The sequence below is a fragment of the Mobula hypostoma genome, chromosome 19 (assembly GCF_963921235.1).
Source record: "Mobula hypostoma chromosome 19, sMobHyp1.1, whole genome shotgun sequence".
NCBI lineage: Eukaryota > Metazoa > Chordata > Chondrichthyes > Myliobatiformes > Myliobatidae > Mobula > Mobula hypostoma.
In genome coordinates this window covers 51,773,074-51,795,807 of record NC_086115.1, presented here as the reverse complement: position 1 = coordinate 51,795,807, position 22,734 = coordinate 51,773,074, and the positions used below count along the sequence as shown (strand labels likewise).

The 22,734-nt window shown below is 39.4% G+C and overlaps 1 long non-coding RNA gene across 1 annotated transcript in view; it reads left to right on the top strand.

Moving 5' to 3' along the window:
• The window catches only part of LOC134359036 (uncharacterized), a 162,700-nt gene that overhangs the window by 12,282 nt on the left and 127,684 nt on the right, over nt 1-22,734 (top strand). Inside the window, exon 2 of the long non-coding RNA XR_010021005.1 lies at nt 20,859-22,298. This is a non-coding gene — a long non-coding RNA (uncharacterized LOC134359036). The remainder of the gene's footprint in view (nt 1-20,858; nt 22,299-22,734) is intronic.

Here is a 22,734-nt window from a genome sequence, read left to right as displayed (position 1 = left end):
AAAACATGTTACCACAAACCTACTAACAGGTTTCCCCAGCTATAGGTTGACTCATTATAGAGCCTAATGGCTGAGGGTAAGAATGACCTCATAAGGCACTCTTTGTCTTAGTCTATTACTAAAACTGCTCCTCTGTTCAGCCAAGGTGGCATGCAGAGGGTGAGAAGCATTGTCCAGAATTGCTGGGATTTTCCATAGGGTCCTTTGTTCTACTCAGCCTCCAGTATGTCCAGTATCTCCAGTATGATAGGTATCTGAATAGCCAGGGCATCAAAGGCTATGGTGAGAAGGCGGGGGAGTGGGACTAAATAATAGTCATGATAAAATGGTGGAGTAGTCTCGATGGGCCGAATGGCCGACTTCTGCTCCTTTGTCTTTGTCAGTTTCATTCCTGTAACAGAGCCAGCCTTTCCAATCAGTTTACTGAGCCTGATGGCATCACCTGTGTTGGTACCATCGCCTCAGCCCCCTGCCAGACAGAAGATTGTACTGGCAACAACAGACTGGTAAAACATGTGAATTATGCAGGCCTCGCCAAAGACCTCTGTCTCCTCAGGAAGAAGAAGCGATTCTGGCCCTTCTTGTACACTGCCTGTGTATTGGTGCTCCACTCAAGTCTGTTATCCAGGTGCACCCCCGGTACTTGTAGGTCCTCACCACATCCACGTCCTCACCATCAACAGTAAGGGGGAGAGCCCGTCCCAACACTTGCCTTACTAATGTTGAGCTGCAGATGATTCAGCTTGCACCATTTGACTACGTCCTCCATCAGGGCCCTGTATTCATCCTCCCGTCCTCCCTTTATACACCTATTGCTGAGTCATCAGGGTATTTCTGCAGATGATGTGACTTAGTGTTGTACCTAAAGTCCGAGGTATACAGGATAAACAGGAAGGGAGCCAATACAATCCCCTGTGGGGCCCCAGTGCTGCTTATAGCCATGTCTGACACACAGCTCTGAAGCTGCACATACTGTGATCTGCCAGTTAGGTAGTCCTTTATCCAGGATACAACAGAAGTGCCGTTCTGCATTGAATGGAGCTTTCCCCCCAGCTATGAGGGCTGTAGGTATTGAAGGCACTTGAGAAATCAAAAAAAAATGATGCTCACAGTGGCCTGCTTATCCAAATGGGTGTAGACTCAAATCAGCAGGTAAATGACATTCCTTCAACCATCAAGCTCTTGAACCAGAGGGGATAACTTCACTCGACTTCACCCCCTAAACACTGATCCCACAACCTATGTCTCTCATAATATTAAAGGGTTCTATCTAGTCACCCCCTCATTTCCCTATGTTCCAAGGAATTAAGACCTGGGCTGGCCAACCTCTTCCTATAACTCAGGTCCTCAAATGCTGGTGACATCCTCATAAATTTTTTCTGCATTATTTACAGTTTCCTATAACAGGGACCAAAACCGCACACTGTACTCCCAGTTGGACCTCAATAACAACTTATGAAACTCCAATGTAATGTCCTAACTCCTATACTCAATGCCCTGACTGATGAAGGCTAGAATGGTACAGTAAATGCCTTTTTCACCACACTGTCTAGCTGTGATGCCACTTCAATACATCAATATAGCACTCTTCTTGTATTTGGAAACTGCCACGTTGTTACATGTAAAACATTAAGAACATTATATCTGGTGTTTCTGAAATATAGATGCGACTGGCTGATAGAAAGATAAGACGCAACACTCCTTAATCCTCCCTTTTATGCTTTGACAGCTAAACAGAAAGTGTTTCACTTGAATATACGTACAACTTCCATAATGACTTTAAAGCAAGCACACAAAACACACATCTTTATAATTTTAAAAATATGAATTTCTTCACCCCCACCCTCCCCTCTAATCATGGCTTGCAATCTGTCTATAATTCTTTGCTGCTGAAACTAATCTGAGCTGTCTGAGATGGCTTCCCCCCTCACAGTAACACTTGGAAGGTTGTGAGATGAAATGCTCCTTAGGATAATGTAATTGGCCTTAAGGTACTGGATTTGAATTATAACATGTGATTTATATTCTGGAAATTAAAGACTCACTCATTTTCTAATTTAATTCCATCTTCTATGGAAAAATGTTCACTCTGAACTAAATTGGCGAATAATGTTGCTAATTCAAATGCAGATGTAATTTCGATACTGGTAGCAGTTTGCCATGATTGACGAGTCCCCGATGGACCGTTAGGTTTCTTATCTCCTAATCTCACAAATTCTCTGCAGTTGTGATAATAACTTCAGCTGCTGGAAAAAGGGAAAGAAATTAAATTCTCAACCGCCTGTCAATTCAGGCTCCATTTCCACCTGACATGTGCTGATTTAGTATCAAGTGCTCCTATTGTATATAAGATACATGACTGGAAGCCAGGCATTCTTCTGATAGCGGTTATGATGGGTCTGTGCATTCCCTGTTATTTGTTCAACATTAATAAATAGAACAGCCTATGCCTTCTGGACACTCTTTATCTGCATGATTGACACTGCCATTGTTTAGAATGATGGATATAAATATTCTTTATCTAGTACTCTGCAGAATTTGAACAGGCCTGTTAGATCATAGATTCATCCCAAAATTTTAAGAAAATCTTTTACAAGCCAAATGGCAAATTCTTATATGGATGACTGCTTTTAATACTGTTTGCATGAATTGATACTCTGTATAAAAGATAATAGATTAATTGATTTAAAAATAGATATTCCTTTAAATTTTAGACCATTAATTTGTCCTTATTGGTACAAAGAAAAGCTTTTTTTGCCTGTTATATAGAATTAATTTTCTTAAATATCAGCGAAGAAAATAAATATAAAGCTTAGAACTTTCAAATTGTCTTGGACTGTTCGTATTCTATTGGGCTCCAGATAAACCATTAAATACCAAATGATAAAAAAAACACAAATAAGAGGCCTCTGAAGCCCATAAATGTTTAGATAGCAAGCAAGGTGTCAGTTTTATTGTATTTTCAAAATGACTTATCAAAGCCATAGTGTCATCATTGTTACCAATGATTACTGTTGTTTCTACTCTGCTTCCCATTGGTATCACAATGGCCTTGGCAACCAATCTTTGTGCAACAATGGTTGTGCACTCAGAACTACTCCTTAAGGCTTGATGTATGTTACATGTATGCTTCTCAGAGAAATAAAGTAATAATTTATTGTTCCATTACATATAATTAACATGCAGATAATAAATGATTGACTATGTGATATGATTATATATTTTTCTATGAGTGAACTGACTAAATGAGTGTGAGATATTCTTCACTGATGGTGAACTATAAATCATCACATTTATAGTATATTATTTTAAAATTATTACTATTCCTAATACTTGTATAGCTTTTTTGTTAAATTTAATGAAGTATGTTTTGATTGTATTAGTCCCTTTCATGCTCTGTACCATGTCTTGCAAACGATTTTTTTTATCTCACCAGTGGTTCCTGACTGCCATCTTGCAAACTCTCTTAGTGTAGAGTGAAATAACAAAGCTAAGAGAAAGTGTCATATTTCTGCCTACACACAGAGTGCTTCAATAGACAATGGCTAAATTAATTTAATTTACAATAGGCATAAATATACTTATCTCTGGTCAATGGTTCGGTCCCTCTTGCAGTAGGCTTGTTTTTGACTTTTGCACCTGTGCATTGCAATGTAAGTGCCGGGGATGAGCTTTATCTAGGGCTCTCGGCTTTGGTAATGTGATTTATTCACTTGAATGGGGTTGCTGAACTTGATAACATTTTTTATTTCATTATCTTTTAAGTTTTCAATTAATGTGTAGCACTTTAAGACCAGTGAGCATACACATATACAAAAGAGGATCAGGAGTAGGCCACTTGGGCCCTTGAGCCTGCTCCACCATTTAATAATGGCTGGTCTGACTATAATGTCAACTCCTCTTACTTTCACCACTCTCTTATCAATTATTTATCAAACTCACATTCTGTCACTACTTTCATATCAAGTACCTATCTACTTTTGTCTTAGAAATATTCTAAGACTCTCTTTCCATCACCCTTTGTGGAAGAGAGTTCCAAAGATAAAATTTCATCTCATTTCCACCTTAAAAGGTGACTGCTTATTGTCAAATAGATATGTCTAGTTTTAGATTCTCCCATAAGAGGAAACATCCTCTCCACTTCCACACCTGTAATCAAATCTCTTTTCGCTCTTCTAAGCCCCAGCAGATGCAAGCCTAGGTTGTCCAACCTTTCCTAATAAGTTAACTTCCTATTTCAAGCACGAGCCTATATCTGCTTCCAACATGTTACATGTCTCCCTTAAATAAAGAAAACAATTTTGTGCAGTGTACTCCATACGTAGCCAGACTAATGCCCTGCTTATCTGATGCTTCAACTCACATGCTATATGTTCAAATCCCTGGACATAACCAATGTCATTCTGTTTGTTTTCTTAACTACTTGCTGATCCTGAATACTAGCCTTTGTGAATCATGCATTAGGACATACACATCTGTCTGCATCTCACAGTTCTACAATCTCTCGCTGTTAAAATGAAAGATTTTATATTTTACTACACTGTAGTCCATTTGCTAGATCTTTTCCTGGTAGCTTAGCTTATTTTTTTCCTATTGTAGCCTTCTTATGTCACCTTTACATTCTACATCGATGGGCTGAATGGCCTAATTCTGCTCCTATCTCTTATGATCTTAAGGTCTACATCTCCAACCTATCTTTGTGTGGTTGCCAGATATAGGAAGAATAGCATTCGCTTCTTCATCCAAGCCATTGATATATATTGTTGAGGCAGCAACACTGATCCCTGCGATACGTGACTCATTACATCTTGCAAATCAGAAAAGGGCCCATTTATGATTCCTCTCTGCTTCCTGTTCACCCATCTTCTATCCATAATAATATGTTACTGCCTATATCATGCTATTTTATTTTCCATTATAACATTTGATATAGCACCTTATTAAATGCCTTTCTGGACCTCTGAACTCCCCTGCAGGTTACTAAGCATGGGCTTTGTTCATTGAGCTGGGTAGAATTCTGGAATTCTATGCATTGCCCCACATGGGCATACCACATGAACCAAAGAAGTTGAACGGCCACGTCCTCGATAGCATCTAGGAATGGGCAATAAATGCTGAGTTTGCCACAAGCACCTACATTTCAAGTATATAAAAAAGAAAAGTACTAAAAGATCACTGTAAGCTCCCACATAGGGCCAAAGGCTTTCTTCTTTAGAATGGAGAAACCTAAAAGAGAAGGAACTAAGTGTATATGTGCAAAAATTAGAAGGATTAAGCTCATTTCCCACTGATGTTATAATAATATTTTGGTAATATTTGCTTAAACTTTTTTCCATCTAGAAAAGGGTAAGAGTTGTGGGGTATAATTATATCCGTAGGTTCACTGTGCCTTATTGCATGTATTAAAGTGTTTTTTGAATGACATTGTATGTTTCTGACCATTTTCTGGCATTCAATTAGCATTTTTATTTTCTCTTACTGCAGGGAGACAACACACTGTCATTTTTTATTCACGATTATGCCATAAAATAATTTACTCTGTGTAACAGTCTAGCCAGTGAAGCTGGTAAAAGCCATTTGCTGCTGCGGGTGAAGACTTAAATAGAAAAACGGATTATTTGGTTTTAATTAAAATGAGAAACAGATGATTAAAGCATTGCGGGCAATGACAGAATGGCACTGACAGAGCAGAAGTGCCAACTTTTATTCAGGGAGCAGCTGTTTTGTCCCTAATTCACATACAAGTTGCATCATTATTTAAGTCATGCTATCTATGAGAGCAGTTGAGAACTACTTATATTGCCTCAAACACAGCGATTTTATTTAAAATAAATGTATCCTGTTCTTTTGGGAACATATGGTAGATTTCTTTCTTATTAATAATTCAAATCAAATGAGCAAAAATTAGTTGGCACTGTTACTGCTGATTTTGTCCTGAAAAGATTTGCATTAATTTTTCCCACAGACATTTAAAAAATGGTGCTATTAAACAGAAACACCATATCTGAAACAGTTTGTTAATGTTTTATAGCAACTAGCTAGTGTAATATTATTTTTCCAATAGGTTCTATTTTAAATTTATAAATCCTTGCACTTCTCTCATAAAACGACCTGTAAATTATATGCCGCCTTTTTACCCACTGTACCAATAAGTCAGAACACAGTTAAACAGCGACAGATACATACACGATATGCTAGCTTAAGTTCTAAATTAAATTAAGACATTGCACAGTGTCATTAAGAGATTTTTTTTGCATTCTGTATTTATTGCTTAGGAATATATACAATGTGTGTGTATTTGTGTGTGTGAGCGCATGCGTGACTGAGTAAGTAAGAGGAATCTAAGATTTTTAAATGTTGCAACTGGGCAAATTTGCAGGGGCAATAATAAAAGATGACTATCATGATGGAATAGCTTTGTGTGTGTGTGTGTGTGTGTGTGTGTTAGTGTGTGTTTATCTTTCTGTAATCATACAAGGAACAGATACCAATCCCCATAGAGGGATCAGAAGTGGAGTGAATAGCTTCAAGTTCCCGGCTGTCAAGATCTCTGAGGATCTAACCTGGTCCCAACATATTGATGTAGTTATAAAGAAGGCAAAGCAGCGGCTATATTGTGTGAGGAGTTTGAAGAGATTTGGCATATCAACAAATACAATCAAAAACTTCTATTGTTGTACCGTGGAGAACATTCTGACAGGCTGCATCACTGTCTGGTGTGGAGGGGCTATTGCACAGGACCGAAAGAAGCTGCAGAAGGTTGTAAATTTAGTCAGCTCCATCTTGGGCACCAGCCTACAAAGTACCCAGGACGTCTTTAGGGAGCAGTGTCTCAGAAAGGCAGCGTCCATTATTAAGGACCTCCAGCACAAAGGATGTGCCCTTTTCTCACTGTTACCATCAGGTAGGAGGTACAGAAGCCTGAAGGCCCACATTCAGCGATTCAGGAACAGCTTCTTCCCCTCTGCCATGTGATTCCTAAATGGACATTGAAGCTTTAGACACTATCTCACTTTTTAAAATAAATACAATATTTCTATTTTTGCATTTTTTAAAAAATCTATTCAATATATATAATTGATTTACTTGTTTATTATTATTTTTTTATTTTATTATTTTTTTTCCTCTGTGCTAGGTTATTTATTGCATTGAACTGCTGCTGCTAAGTTAACAAATTTCACGTCATATGCCGGTGATAATAAACCTGATTCTGATTCATATAATAGAATGGGGGGGCCGGGGAAGTAGAAGCCAACTAACCCATCTGATATACAGTTGTAAGCACATTTGAATCAAACTACATATCTGGATGACCTCCCTTACCACCATTCAGGGCCCCAAACAGTCCTTCCAGGTGAGGCATCACTTCACCTGTGAGTCGACTGGGGTGATATACTGCGTCCGGTGCTCCCGATGTGGCCTTTTATATATTGGCGAGACCCGACGCAGACTGGGAGACCGCTTTGCTGAACATCTACACTCTGTCTGCCAGAGAAAGCAGGATCTCCCAGTGGCCACACATTTTAATTCCACATCCCATTCCCATTCTGACATGTCTATCCACGGTCTCCTCTACTGTAAAGATGAAGCCACACTCAGGTTGGAGAAACAACACCTTATATTCCGTCTGGGTAGCCTCCAACCTGATGGCATGAACATCGACTTCTCTAACTTCTGCTAAGGCCCCACCTCCCCCTCGTACCCCATCTGTTACTCATTTTTATGCACACATTCTTTCTCTCACTCTCCTTTTTCTCCCTCTGTCCCTCTGAATATACCTCTTGCCCATCCTCTGGGTCCCCCCCCCTTGTCTTTCTTCCCGGACCTCCTGTCCCATGATCCTCTCGTATCCCCTTTTGCCTATCACCTGTCCAGCTCTCGGCTCTATCCCTCCCCCTCCTGTCTTCTCCTATCATTTTGGATCTCCCCCTCCCCCTCCAACTTTCAAATCCCTTACTCACTCTTCCTTCAGTTAGTCCTGACGAAGGGTCTCGGCCTGAAGCATCGACTGCACCTCTTCCTACAGATGCTGCTTGGCCTGCTGCGTTCACCAGCAACTTTGATGTATGTTGTTGACTATAATTAAATATTGCTTTATGATTTGACAGTCTTTCAAAAATAATTTAAGGCAAGAACTTCATTCTACTCACCAAATACTGAAGATAACTGTCATTTCTATTAACGTCATTACTGTTGTTAATGTCCCGTCTTATTCAATGATTATTAGTTTTAGGCCAAAAAGCCTTCGGAGAATTTGACTAGTTTATAAATATCTATTAATTTAATCACCTCTGTCAAGATTTCTTTTTCAACATAAATCTTTTCCCTTTCTTTGATAATTTAAGCCCTCACCTGGATTCCTTCAGCGTTTGTGACCAAATTATCACACAGTTTTGTCCTTTAGAAAGGTGTTAAGTCCTTAATGAGATGGTGAAATGGGAACTTCGGGAATCAGTTGGTCAATTAGATAATGGAAAAGTTGCCAGAAATCCATTAAGGTGCATTCCGACTTTCTCAGTAGATTCTCAAGGATATTCTTCAGTAGGTCTGGCAAAGGATATATGAATCTCTCATTTTGTTAAATGGAAATTAGGATTTCCTATCTGGACAGTATTAAGCAGTTGTTCTAAGAATATCAAAACCCCATAAAATTTTACATGAATAAACCAACTGTTTGAAAGTTTCCTTATGTCAAAAGTTGAAATAAGGGCTCCAAATGTACTTAGTTGGGCACAACAACTTCACTCATCTCCCTCATCCACCCTCTGCCACACTAATTTTTTACATCCTTGCAGTATACACCAAGCTCCCATTGCAGGGGCAACAAGGCCTCAGGCAATCGAATCTGACCACCGTGCTCTTTCTTTGATTGTATACTTATGTCAATGCCTTTGAGTTATTTTATGATGCCTCTGATGACATGAGGCGTTCACAGCTAACATTTTTCATTTAAGCAAATGTAATTAATTTACACAAAAAAGAATGATTTTCTTAAACATGTTTGTATTTTAAGCAAATCATTCTGTGTGTCATTAAATATGTTAAAGAACCATTGATTGTAGAAATAATAGTAGTCTGACAACATGAACATCATCTTATGAAAGTAACTTGACCAATTTATTTGAGCCCTTTGAAGCGGTACACACTGTGTCTGTATGAAGGAACGGTGGTGGATATTGGAGGTTTGGTCTTCCCTAAGTCAATCAGTATATCTAATTGGCAGTTATAATTTGAAAAGGTGCTGCTGAAGATTCCTTTGTAAATTTCTAGGGTGTGTGTAGGATGTTGAGGCTGATGGATGAAGCACTAATTAAGCAGAAACAAGAGAAATTCTGCAAATGCTAGAAATTCAAGCAACACACACAAATGCTGGAGGAATTAAGCAGACTTCTTTATCCTATATTGAATTATTTGAATGTTGTTGCAGCTGTCCAGATATTTAGAGTTGATGATGTAGCAAGAATTTGCTTTGCCAATCAGCTCAAATCAAGTAAAATTCCTTGAAGTCACTTGAGCAAGCTTTTATAGTCAGTGGAGAGTCTTGGTGAGTCAGCAAGTGGAGTACTCAGCCTGTGATCTGCTCTGAAAGCAGTTACCATCTATTTGGCTAGTCAATTCTTTGGTTATTGGTGGTTAATGGTGATGGTATGAATTTGATAAGTGATGCTATTGAAAGTCAAGGGAAAGTGGTTAGCTAGCCTCTTTCTGGTACTAATCAGTAGGTGGCACTTATGTGGTGGAAATCCATTTTTGTCAATCAGCAGCCCAAGTCTACTTGTTGCCCATTTCTTTCATGTTACAGAGAAGGACTGAATCATTATCAAAGTAATTCTGAATGGAGCTGAATATTATGAAATCATCAGCAATCTGACTCGTCTTAACAATGGAAGAATGATCATTGATGAAGTGATCAATAGTGGCAGGGGCCTGACTAGAGGAAGCTTTGCAGTTGTATCTCAGGGCTGAACTTCTTTGATTTTAAGAACTAAGGCCACCTTTGTCTGGACTACACAGATGAGGTGTTTTCCTCTGATCCCCATTGAAGTTAGTCTTACTGCGATTAAATGGCACCATAACTCAGGGAATTGCTACTCTGATGTCATAATCATTTATGTATCCATAACTTCTGGATTCCGAGCCATGTGTTATGTTTACACTAATGATGTACCAGTCCTGGAGTCAACAAGCCCTGGTGGAACGCAGTCTAAGCACTGATTAGGGAACTATTAGTCACTGACTTTCCGCTATCAGGTTTTCAAAGCACAGGTGATTTTCCTAAATCACCTATAAAGAGATGGATGATTTCGGTTCTATCAGGTTACTCAATTGGGAAAGATTCTCTAAATTTCTGCATGTACTTTGCTAAAGAAGCAACCTACTATTTTTTGAGTAATGATACATGGAAGAGCAAAAACATTATTCGTCATGAGGAAAAACAGAAGCTTGAATGGATTTCATTCACATTGTACTTCATATCCATAAATGTTAATTTGCTTTCTATTTATTTCTGTTTCTATTAGTTTTTATTTTTCCTTTTCCCTTGACATTTATTCCATATATTTGATTTTAATGGTAATACTAGTTTTTCTTACTATCATTCTGATAAAGAACACATTATGACTCCTATTTATTGTAGTACCATTTCATTTGGATTTTTTTTCTTTTGATCCATGGATCAGTAATTTTTTTAGTAACATATGCCAAAAAGCAGATTTCCCATTTGAAGCAAACACAGTGTCAAATTGATATAATGACAGACTAACAATAGGATTATTATACAAGCACATTTGGATGAAATTTTCACCACAGTACTTCCTCCATTATATTTTACATTTAAGGGTTCAATGGTTCACTATTGATGTGAAACTACTGTGAGTTAGCAAGGGTTCAGTAACAACACGATCAACTGTGTAACAGTAGACAGCTGCAAATATTATGTATGCAAAATTTCTAGTTACATTTATACATCTAAGTTTCCTTTTAATCTATTCATAAATTTTCATTTAAAATCTAATAATGTTTTAGGATTTGGTATATAAACTGCCTCGGTCTCAACTCAACTGAATTGCAACAAACCCTAAATATCTTCCTTCTTCTAAGTGCAGCATCTAAATCAGGTTGGGAATTGTATCATAATTCACTATCTATTCAAACCTGTGAGTTGGTAGACCATCAAGTAATGAGAGGTTGTTGTATAATTCATTTCAAGAGATGGAACTGTCTCTATTAAATTTGTCATGGTGCAATGTGGAATTGCTCAAACAACTTCTAATGCCCTGTCCTTTTATAATAAAGCTTCAGTCATGTATTAGAAGGACAAGACGGAAGGTACAGATTATTTATTTTAATAACATGGAAATACATCAAATAAAATTATCGTTTTTTTCTGATAATCATTTTGATATACTTTTATACTTTTAAAATGTTTTAATTTTATGAATAATCAGAGATATTCAGTGGTTCAGAAAGCATTGTTTAAAGTAAGAATTATTATTTTGGGCTTCTGCACTATGTGCGTTGCCAGTAATGGAAATATTTAGCATTGTTGAACTCTTGCTGTTCCACCGAATGAGAGATGTCACTCAGCAAATGGTGATTTATTTTTTTCTGGATTACAAATGATCAAAAATGCCTTGCAAAAATTAAGTTTTAGAAACTGAATAATACAACAGGAATCATAAACTGAATTCTCAATGGCTCCCCAAGGCAGACTAGTGGAATATATATTATTCAAAAAATCATATTCCTCGGGGTGGTTTTCGGCTGGCTGTATATTATTTTGTATGTTAGTAAAGAAATTGCTCTGGAACTACAAAGCATTAAAAGAGCTTCTCTCCATGTAGAACACAGACGGTAATGATAGAAATGAAGGATGTGTCTTGATTGAGAATTTGCAGAGGAGATGGCATTCTTTTGTCTTTATCCACACACCTTTTTTAAAGAGTGTTGAAACATATGGATTAGTAGAATTAGATTATTCTGACCTTGAGTGTGCCCAGTCATACAATGAGATCATGGCTGATCTACTGGTTACCTCAGGTCCTCATTTTCGTCAAACAGGGTGACCTACCACATTCTTTCTTAACAAGTGTTATTTGTTATTACTTTAGTCTCTTCTTCCAGTACCCTTGGAGGCAGAGTTCCAAAGACACATTACTTCCTGACAGAAAAAAAAGGACTGTTTATTTATCTGCTCCATATTTTTAAACAATGACTTCGTCCAGTCTGTCCTGAAAAGATAATCTGCCCATTCCAGACCTTCTCTGACCTACTTGCTACATACTTATATTCTTCTCCCAAGTAATGAGAAAGTTCTCCAGATGTGGTTTCACAATGACTTACATACATCCTGCGGCATAGCCTTCCTACAGATGCTTACAGTGCACAATAACATTCTGTTAGTTTTCTTAATTATTTGCTTATCTGGTTACTAGTGTTTTGTAAATAATGCACCAGGATCCCTCTACATCTCAGACCTCTGCAATCTCTCATCATTTAAATTATATTCTTTTATAACATTCCTGCCAAAATGTGCAATTTAGTATTTCCCTATGAAGAAGAAGAAGAAGGCCCTTAACTCCGAGTGGAGTAATCGGGACGCTGTCGTGACGGTGTTTTTTTAGCAGGCTTTCTTATTTTAATGAGGCCGAGTTGCTAGCTTGACGCTCAACCCAGCACAGATGGAAAGCGTACAAGGGAGCCAACTGGATTTGAACTTGGGAGCCTTCACTCCGAAGTTCAGCGCTGATGCCACTACGCCACCAGCCAGCCAGTATTTCCCTAAGATTATATCATATTTATCAGACCTCTGCCCACATTTAACCTATCTATATACCTTTTCGTCCTCCTTATGTCATCTTCACAATCTACTTTCCCACCTAGATTGGTATCATTTGCAAATTTACCAGCTATACCTTTGCTCCCTACATCTAAACCATATACATACCTGTATATAAATTATAAGTGGTTGAATCCCCAGCACTGATCCCTGTGACACTCCACTGAATACATCTTGTCTATCAGAACAAGACCAAATCATATTTAATCTCAATTTTCTGACAGTCACCCAACCTTCTATCTACACCCTAACATCACTTCCTTCATCCTGAACTTTGTTTCCATTGAAAGCTCTAATCAAATGACCTTATTAAAATCTAAATGTAGAACATCTGTGGTCCTCCATCATACCTCACATCAGTTTTTTCAAACAAATTTGATTAAATTGGTAAAATATGTTTTCCCTTTCATAAAACAATGTTGACTTTGTGTGATTATTTTGCAGTTTTCTAAGTAATCTGTAATACTTCTGAAGTAATAGGTCTAATTTTCTTTGAGACAAATGTTCAGCTAGCTGGCCTGAAGTTTCCTGCTTTCTGTCTCCTTCCCTTTCTATGTTCTTTGGAGCTTTATATCCAAGTACCCTTGAATGCAAAAAAAAACCTAAAGGTAATCAAATCAGGGACCATTGCAAGTGACTGAGATTATATGTAAATAACCTCCATTCATTCTGCTTTTTACTGCCCATTATACTGCTGGCATTTAAGACGGCATTGAAGATCCTCCATCTCTGTCTGTCCATACCGTCGCACACAGATATAGAAGGATTCTTCATCGCCATTTCTGTAACAATTTTGTTTTGACTGGTCAGGGTTGTTAGCCCTGACCTGAACCCCCAAACCTGGAGGACTGGTAAACCACTCTTACTCTGTCTTCTACCCTTTGATCTGTTTGGCATGGAAGACCCTACCCAGAGTCAAAGCACAAGGCCCTGACTCCAGCCAACATAGCTCTCCAGGTCATTGAGGCAGAGAAGCCTCGAAATCCTATGACAAGGTTGTGGTCCTCTTAGAGGTTACTAAGGGTTATTGGGGAAAGTGTAGTTTTTGTTTCCTCTGCTACTAAATAGGTTCTACTTTTCTGAATAAATTTACTGCTATAAAATTGAATTTTAATTGGAGTGTTATGAATTTGCTGTTTCCTGTTGACACCCCCTCTTCCACCACCCACTCACCATCAACAATCAATTCATTACATGGTGCTGAGTAGTCCACAAATATACGCTTAAACAAAAACCTCAATTCCTCAATGGAGTCTAAATATAAAGTCTGACTGAGAAAACTTTTACTATTAATATTTATTCACAGTGACAAGGTAGTTAAAAAGATCAATAGGTTTATGGTTTTAATTTAAATATCTTGATACATTCTACCTATTGTGGGTTATTAACAAAGAAGTTTTGTCACAATCTTGAAATCACTTACAGAACAGAGAAATTTGGGCACAGTTAATATTTTGTGCTGGTTCACCAGAATGTAATAAAATCATAACATAATTTCATATAAGTTATTGAAATGTTGATGTACATAAATTTTATGTCATTGAAATTAGAATGCCTGTAGATTATTAGGTTCATTTAGAAACAGGAAAGTAGAATCCCCTGCAATACATAACAAGTGTTAAGATATTAAGATATTAAGATTTGCTCTGAAGAAGGGCTTCAGCCCAAGATGTTGACTGTATGTTCATTTCCATAGATGCTGTCTGACCTGCTGAGTTCCTCCAGCATTTTGTGTGTGTTGCTCTCTATTTTCAGCATCTGCAGACTTGCTCATGATTAAGATATTGTGTTTGGATGAAGCATCTTTAACCTGAAATATTAACTTATTTCTCTTTCTACAGATGCTGATCTACTGAGTGTTTCTAACATTTTCTGTTTCTTTTTCAGTTTGCAAGCATGGGCAGTCTTTTGATTTAATTAAGATATCACAATATTTTCTTACGTGGAACTTAACTGGAGTCTCAAAATTCAATTATTCCTTCCATTTGTGACGGATACATAGTTTACATGGCAACCATTTGCTTCTGCCACATTTACCCTTAGTTTCAGGTGGATATCAATTCACACCTTTTGAATTGAAATGTGTCCTTCATCTCTTTTACAATGAAGCAAGTATTTTCTTCCACCCTTTTACTATCTTTTACTCTATCTTTTACCAAAGCTCATTGCTTTGGTGCTGTGCTTCTGACAGCCCTGTAGAATTTACAGCAGTCATTGCACAGACCAACATCTTGGAACTCTATGGTATAGTACGTTAGTGCCAAACAGATACTAAGCCGCTAATATAATTTTATAATTTGAAAATGTAGTAATTAATTGAATTAACAGTATTAATGGCAGAAATATAAGCATGGACTTTAATGCCTCGTTTCGTGCTTTTCAGCATCCATATAACGTAGATTTTAGATAGAGTAGACCCCAGTTGAATAGATTATGAGGACACTCAGTCCTTGTTTATTGTCATTTAGAAATGCATGCATTAAAAAATGACACAATGTTCCCCCAGAAAGATATCACAGAAACACAGGACAAATCAAGACTAGAACTGACAAAACCACATAATTATAACATATAGTTACAACAGTGCAAAGCAATACTGTAATTTGATAAAGAGCAGACCATGGGCATGGTAAAAAAAAGTCTCAAGTCCCGATAGCCCCATCATCTCACGCAGACTGTAGAAAGGAGAAACTCTCCCTGTCAGGAACCTCCAAGCGCCGCAAACTTGCCAATGCATTGGAAGCACCCGACCGCAGCCGACTCTGAGTCCGTCCGAAAACTTTGAGCCTCCGACCAGCTCTCCAACACTGATCACTGAACACCATCTCTGCTGAGCGCTTCGACTCCGCCCCGGCCGCCGAGCAACAAGCAAAGCCGAGGACTCGGGGCCTTCCCCTCCGGAGATTCTGGATCACACAGTAGTAGCAGCAGCGAAACAGGCATTTCAGAAGTTTCACCAGATGTTCCTCCGTGCTCTCACGTCTGTCTCCATCAAATCAGGATTGTGCACGGCACCCTACTTGACAGATAACAGATATCATTCACCGGAGTGGCCGCTGCGAGCTGCATCACGTTGCCATCTTCTCCTTTAGAATAGGCCATTGGTTAATCAGGGCAGCATTTATTTGGAACAACTTTTAAGGAGCAAAATATAAATCAAGAAAATAGCTGGGATTTTCTTCATTTATTTGGGACACTATGCCGCTTAATTGGGACAGGAGACTATTGCTGAACAGTTTCTAACTACCATCAATCGTGTGCACTTGCATGGCTGTTAGACACTACACCGTGCTTAGAGTGATCAGTTTTTAAATTGTGCCATTTGCATGCGTTTGTGTTCAAAAAGCACTGATTTTTGTTCAACATAGCTGGTGAGAAATAAGTAGTAAGATAATTCAGAACCGTTTTGCTCGCGGTGGTTTCAAGCATTCAGGCTTGGAGATGCCAGCAACGGCTGGAGTGAAATTGGATCAATTTCACTACTTCAAGTAGTAAGGTACTATGAAGTATTGACAGTCGTTTTGAATGTTACAGTGCAAATGAAGATTTGGAGGATGCAATTGTCGACAGCATTGTGTGACGACACTACGTGTCTGTGCAGGTTTTGTTCATATACAGTCAAAAGAACGTGATGCAGTTGAATTCCTCCATTGATAAATATTAAGAGCTAGTACACAGTTTTACAGTACTGCAGTGGTATTGGTAGTGTTACTAATTTGATCTGTATTTATTTAAATACATAAATTATTACTCAGTTAAACAGTAGTTTGTCTTTTTTATACCTTTTACCTATATTCATTGGCTAATTGGGCCAGCCGCTTAATTGGACCAAAATATATTGGTCCCAATATGTCCCAATTAACTAGAATACACTGTATTTTGATAACAAGTTGAAGAGTAATAAAGAAACAAAACAAGATCCTAAGATTGATTTAACAAGGAGCATAATAAGAAAGCATGCAGGTGATGTTAAGAACAGAGAACAGTAATTCAGCCCACAATGCTGTGCCATCCTTTTAATCTACTCCAAAATTAATCTAACCTTTTTGTCTGACATGGCCCTCTAGTTTTCCTTCTTCCTTATTCCTATCTAAGAGTCTCTTAAATATCCCTAATGTATCTGCCTCTACCACGTACCAACTACTCTCTATTTAAAAAAGCCCATCTCTGACATGCTTTCCTATACTTTCCACCAATCATCTTGAAAATATGCCCCGTCATATTAGCCATTTCTGACCTGGGAAAAAGTCTCTGGCTGTTCACTCAATCATCCTATACACCTTTGTCAAATCATCCCTCATCCTCCTTTGCTTCAAAGAGAAAAGCCCCAACTTGCTCAACCTGTCTTCATAAAACATGCTCTCTATTCCAGGCAGCATCCTGGTAAATCTCCTCTGCACCCTCTCCAAAAGGTTCCACATCATTTCTATAATGAAAGGACCAGAACTGAACACACTACTTCAAGTGTGATCTAACCTGTGCTTTATAGAGCTACTAGATAATCTTATTGCTCTTGGACTCAATCACCCAACTATTGAAGGCTAACACACCATATGTCTTCTTAACTACCCTACCAACTTGCATGGCAACTTTGAGTGATCTATGGATATGGACCCCAAGATCCTTCTGTTCCTCTACACTGCTAAGAATCCTGCCATTAATCCTGTACTCTGCCTTCAATTTTGACCTTACAAAGTGTATCACTTCACATTTCACCCAATTGAACTTCATCTGTCACTTCTCAGTCCAGTTCTGCATCCTTACGATGTCCTGTTGAAACCTTCAACCTTCTACACTACCCCCAACACCACCAATCTTTGTGTCATCTGCAAACCTACCAATCCAATCTTCCACTACCTCATCCAAGTCATTTATAAACTTCACAAACAGCAGCAGTGTCAGAACTGATTCCTGCAGAACATCACTAATCATGAACCTCTAGGCAGAATACGCCCCATCTACTACCACCTTATGTCTTCTGTAGGCAAGCTAATTCTGAAACCATGCAACCAAGGTCCCTTGAGTCCTATGCCTCATGACTTTCTGAATGAGCTTACCATGGGGAACTTTTTCAAATACCTTACTAAATATATACCACATCCACTGCTATATCTTTATACGTTTGTTTTGTCACTTCTTCAAAGAATTTAATCCGGCTCATGAGGCACAACCTCCCCCTCATAAGCCATACTAACTATTCCTAATCAGAATGTGCTTCTTAAAATGCTTGTAAATCCTGTGTCTAAAAAATAATCTCCCATTATGGATTTAAAACTCACTGGATTATAATTCTCAGGATTATCCCAGGTGGGAGGAGGCGATAGCAGCGCGCCGTGCGCACGCAGCTCTCCAGTGAAAATGATATCGTATCCATTAAATAGGGGCCGTGGACAATTCTGATTTGATGGAGACAGACGTGAAAGCACAGAGAAACATCTGGAGAAATTTCTGAAACGTCAGTTCACTGCCGTTGTTACTGCGCAATCGAGAATCTTCCGAAGGGAAGGCCTCAAAATCGCCAGCTTTGCCTACTGCTGGCGACCGAGACTGAGGTGGAATCGTTCGGATAGAGATGGTGCTTGGTACTCGGTGTCGGAGGGCTGATCGGAGGCTCAAAGTTTTCGGACGACTCAGAGTCGGACTGTGGTCGGGCATGGCAGGGAGAGTTTTCTTCCTTCTCCTGTCTGTGTGAGATGTGGGACTTTTGAGAAACTTTGAACTTTTTACTGTGCCATGGACTGTTCTTCATCAAGTTATGGTATTGTTGCACTGTTGTAACTATATGTTATAATTATGTGGTTTTGTTAGTTTTTTCAGTCTTGGTCTGTCCTGTGTTTTGTGATATCACACCGGAGGAATTATCATTTCTTAATGCATGCATTACTAAATGACAATAAAAGAGGACTGCGTGTCCTCATAATCTAATCTAATCTATTATCTTTCTTGAAGAAAGGAATAACATTTGCCACCTTGCAATCATCTGGTATCACTCCTGTGGCCAGTGAGAATACGAAACTCATTACCAAAGGTGCAGCAATCTCTTCCTTCATTTCTTGTAGTAACCTATTGTATATCTGTCCAGCCTCAGGGACTAATGTTTCTAAAAAGTTCCAGTGTATCCTCTTCAAAATTCAAAATATTCTAGTGTATCAGTCTGTTTTACGTTGTCCTCACAAACGTCAAGGTTCCTCTCCTGGGTGAATACTGAAGCAAAGTATTCATTAAGGACATCCCTACCTCCTCCGACTACAGTTACATGTTTTCTCTTTTATCCCTTACAGGCCCTACTCTAGTTATCCTCTTGTTCTTCACAAACAAGTTGAACACCGTACAGTTTTACCTTAATCCTATTGCCAAGGCCTTCTCATGTGCCCTTCTAGCTCTTCTAATTATAACGTTAAGCTCCTACCTGGTTACCTTGTAACTCTCTAGAGCCCTGTCTAATCCTTGCTTCCTAAACCTTATGCATGCTCCTTTTTCCCTCTTGACTAGATATTCCACATCTCTTGTCAACCATGCTTCCCTTCACCCTACCATCCTTACCCTGCCTCAGTGGGACAAACCCATCCAGAGCCACAGACAAGTGCTCCCTAAACAACTTCCATGTTTCCATTGTGTATTTCCCTGAGTACATCTGTTCCCAGTTTAAATTCCCAAATTCCTGCCTAAGAGCATCATAATTCACCCTCCCCCAATTAAACACTTTCCCATTCCCTGTATTTCTATCCCTGCCCAAAGCTATGGTAAGGGTCAGGGAGTTATAGTCACTGCCTCCAAAATGCTCACCCACCAAAAGATCTGTCATCTGAAGAGTCTCTATGCCTAGTACCAGGTTGATATAAGACATTGGATGGCATGGATGCGTAGTGCTTAGCACAACGCTTTGCAGTACCAGTGACCCGGGTTCATTTCCCACCGCTGACTAAGGAATTTGTACATTCTCCCTGAGACTGTATGGGTTCTCTGGGTTCTCTGGTTTCCATCCACAGTCCAAAGATGTGGCAGTTAGTTGGTTAATTGGTCATTGTAAATTGTTCCGTAACTAGGTTAGGGTTATGGAACCCTATTTAGCGCTGTACCTCAATAAATAAATAAAAATTCTTTCGATCATATTTGTGGAATTGTGCTGAATTAACGCAGAATTTGGATCACTGATGATAGCACAGAAAACATTGACAAGAATAGCAATAGAATTGAGTGGCTACGAATTTCAGGAATCTTTTAACAGTTTGGGGTGTTTTTGTTTTCCCTGATGAATAGACAGACAGCGAACCTACACCTACACCTACACCGAAGACAGTAAATCTGATAGAATTCTAAAATTTGTGTTTAGGATATTGGAAAGGGGATCAGTCAAGTAGGCTGCTTAGTCCTGGAGGCATCTGTAGTATTGAAGCTGCATTCATGCAGAGAAGTAGAGATTATTTCATCACACTTCTGTTGTGCCTCAGAGATGGTGGAAAGGATTTGTGGTGTTCGGAGGGGAGTCACTCATAACAGGATACCCAACACCTGACCTGCTCTTGTAATCACGTTTTTTTTTGCACTGGTTTTGTTGAATTTCCAATCAATGCCCAGGATATTAATGGTGAAGGGTTCAATCGTGGCAATTTCAATTAACTAGCCTTTCCAGTTTGTGCCAGAACCCTAGAGTAAGAACAAATAACGCTTTGGATGCTCAACTTGCGCAGTGGGAAAAGGTTGAACATTCAGATTAGTGAATTTTCATGGTGAGAAAGGGGTTTGGGGAAATTACCTCTGTTTTTCCTTCCACCAGTGCTGCTTGATCTTCTGGATGTTTCCCACTTTCAACGTTTTTGTTTCAAATTTCCAGCATCTGCAGGTTTCTTGTGGCTTTTCAAACCAAGTATTTTTTTCTGATGTAGGTCAGTTTCTCTCTTTCCACAGGTGCTTCTTGATCTACTGGTTATTTCCAGCATTCCCCTTCAATAGTTCAATACTTGCATTTAATATCAGAAAATGTATCCAATATATAATGTGAAACTCTTACTCTCCGCAGACATCCTCAAAACAGAAGAAAAAACCCCAAAGAATGAATGACAGAAAAAAAACATAAGAACTCCAAAGCCTCCTGCCCCCTGCCATCAACAGGCAGCAGCAAGCCTCCTCTACATTATTGAGACCAATAGTAAATAGGGGTCCACTTCCTCGAGCACCTCTACTCCATCTGCCAAAAGAAGAACTTCCTGGTTTCCAAAAATTGAGATTCTGATTCTTATTCCCATTCTAAAATGTTTGTCCATGGCCTCCTCTTGTGCCACGATGAGGCCACTCTCAGGGTGGAGGAGCAGCACCTTATACTCCATCTGCCTAGTCTCCAACCTGAATATCAATTACTCCTTCTGGTAAAATAAACTTCCCTCCCCCTCCCTCTTCTTCTATTCCTCGCTCTGGCCTCTTACCTCTTCTCACCTGATTATCACCTCCCCCGGGTCCCCTCCTCCTTTCCTTTTTCCTATGGCCCACTCTCCTCTCCTATCAGATTGCTTCTTCTCCAGCCCTTAATCTTTCCTACCCACTATGGCTCATCTATCACCTTCTAGCTATCCTCCTTTCCTTCTGCCACTTTTTTATTCTGGCCTTTTCCCCCTTTATTCCCCCTGAAGACTGCACACCCAGAGGCTGCCTTCATTGTTGCCGGTGACCTTAATCGAGCGTTGTTGGCGAAAGTCTCTCTGAAGTTATGTCAGCACATCCAGGTGAGCACTCGGGGAGTTAACACACTTGACTACTGCTACACTCCCTTCCAAATGCTTATGAAGCTCTCCATCGACCAGCTTTTGGAAAAACAGATCACTCTTCGATCCTGTTTCTGCCGACGTACAAGCAGAGGCTGAAACATGAGGCGGCCATAGTTAAAGCCGTCCACTGTTGGTCCAACAAATCAACCTCCATGCTGTAGGACTGCTTCAATGACATCGACTGGAATGTCGTCCATGATGAGGATGTCTCCAAGTTCACTGATGGAGTCACGTGCTTCATCTGGAATTGCATCAACGATGTTGTCCGCCCTGAAGTCTGTCAGGGTCTTCCGAAACCAGAAACCCTGGATTGATAGTTACGTGTGAGCAGCATTTACTGCGCGACATAGAGCTTAGATCATTGGCGATCAATGAGAACTCAAGAAAACCAGCTATGATCTGCGCAAAGCTATCAAGGCTGCAAAACAACGATACAGGGACAAGACTGAGTCAAGATTCACAACGAATAGCACATGTGACTTGTGGCGAGGGCTGCATACTGTCGCAGAATTCAAAGCCAAACGTTGTGGTGCTGCCAATATTGCAGCCTGTCTCCCAGATGAGATCAATCACTTTCATACTCGGTTCGATGTTGCTAGCTTTGAGCCTCCGAGGAAAGCCACTGCTACAACCTGCAACCTGGTCATCTCTGAGGCTGAGGTACGCAGATGTTTCCAACGAGTGGACGGCATCTCAGGGTGAGTACTTAGGATGTGTGCAGTACAACTGGCAGGTATGTTTACAGACATTTTTAATCTCTCCCTTTCCCAGTGTAGAGTTCTCTCCTGCTTCAAGTTATCCACCATTGTCCCTGTACCAAAAATGACCAAGGTAACACGCCTGAATGACTGGCGTCTGGTTGCACTCACCTCAATAATAAGCAAAGGTTTTGAGAGGCTGGTCAAGGATTACATCTGCAGCTTGCTACCACCCAAACTGGACCCCCTACAATTCGCCTACTGACACAACTGATCAACAGACAACGCATTAGCCACTGCTCTACATAACATCTTTACATATCTGTAGAAGAAGTCACGTTATTGTGTGCAGTTCTGGTCACCTAACTATAGGAAGAATATCAGTAAGATTGAAAGAGTGCAGAGAAGATTTACTTGGATGTTGCCAGGTCTTCAG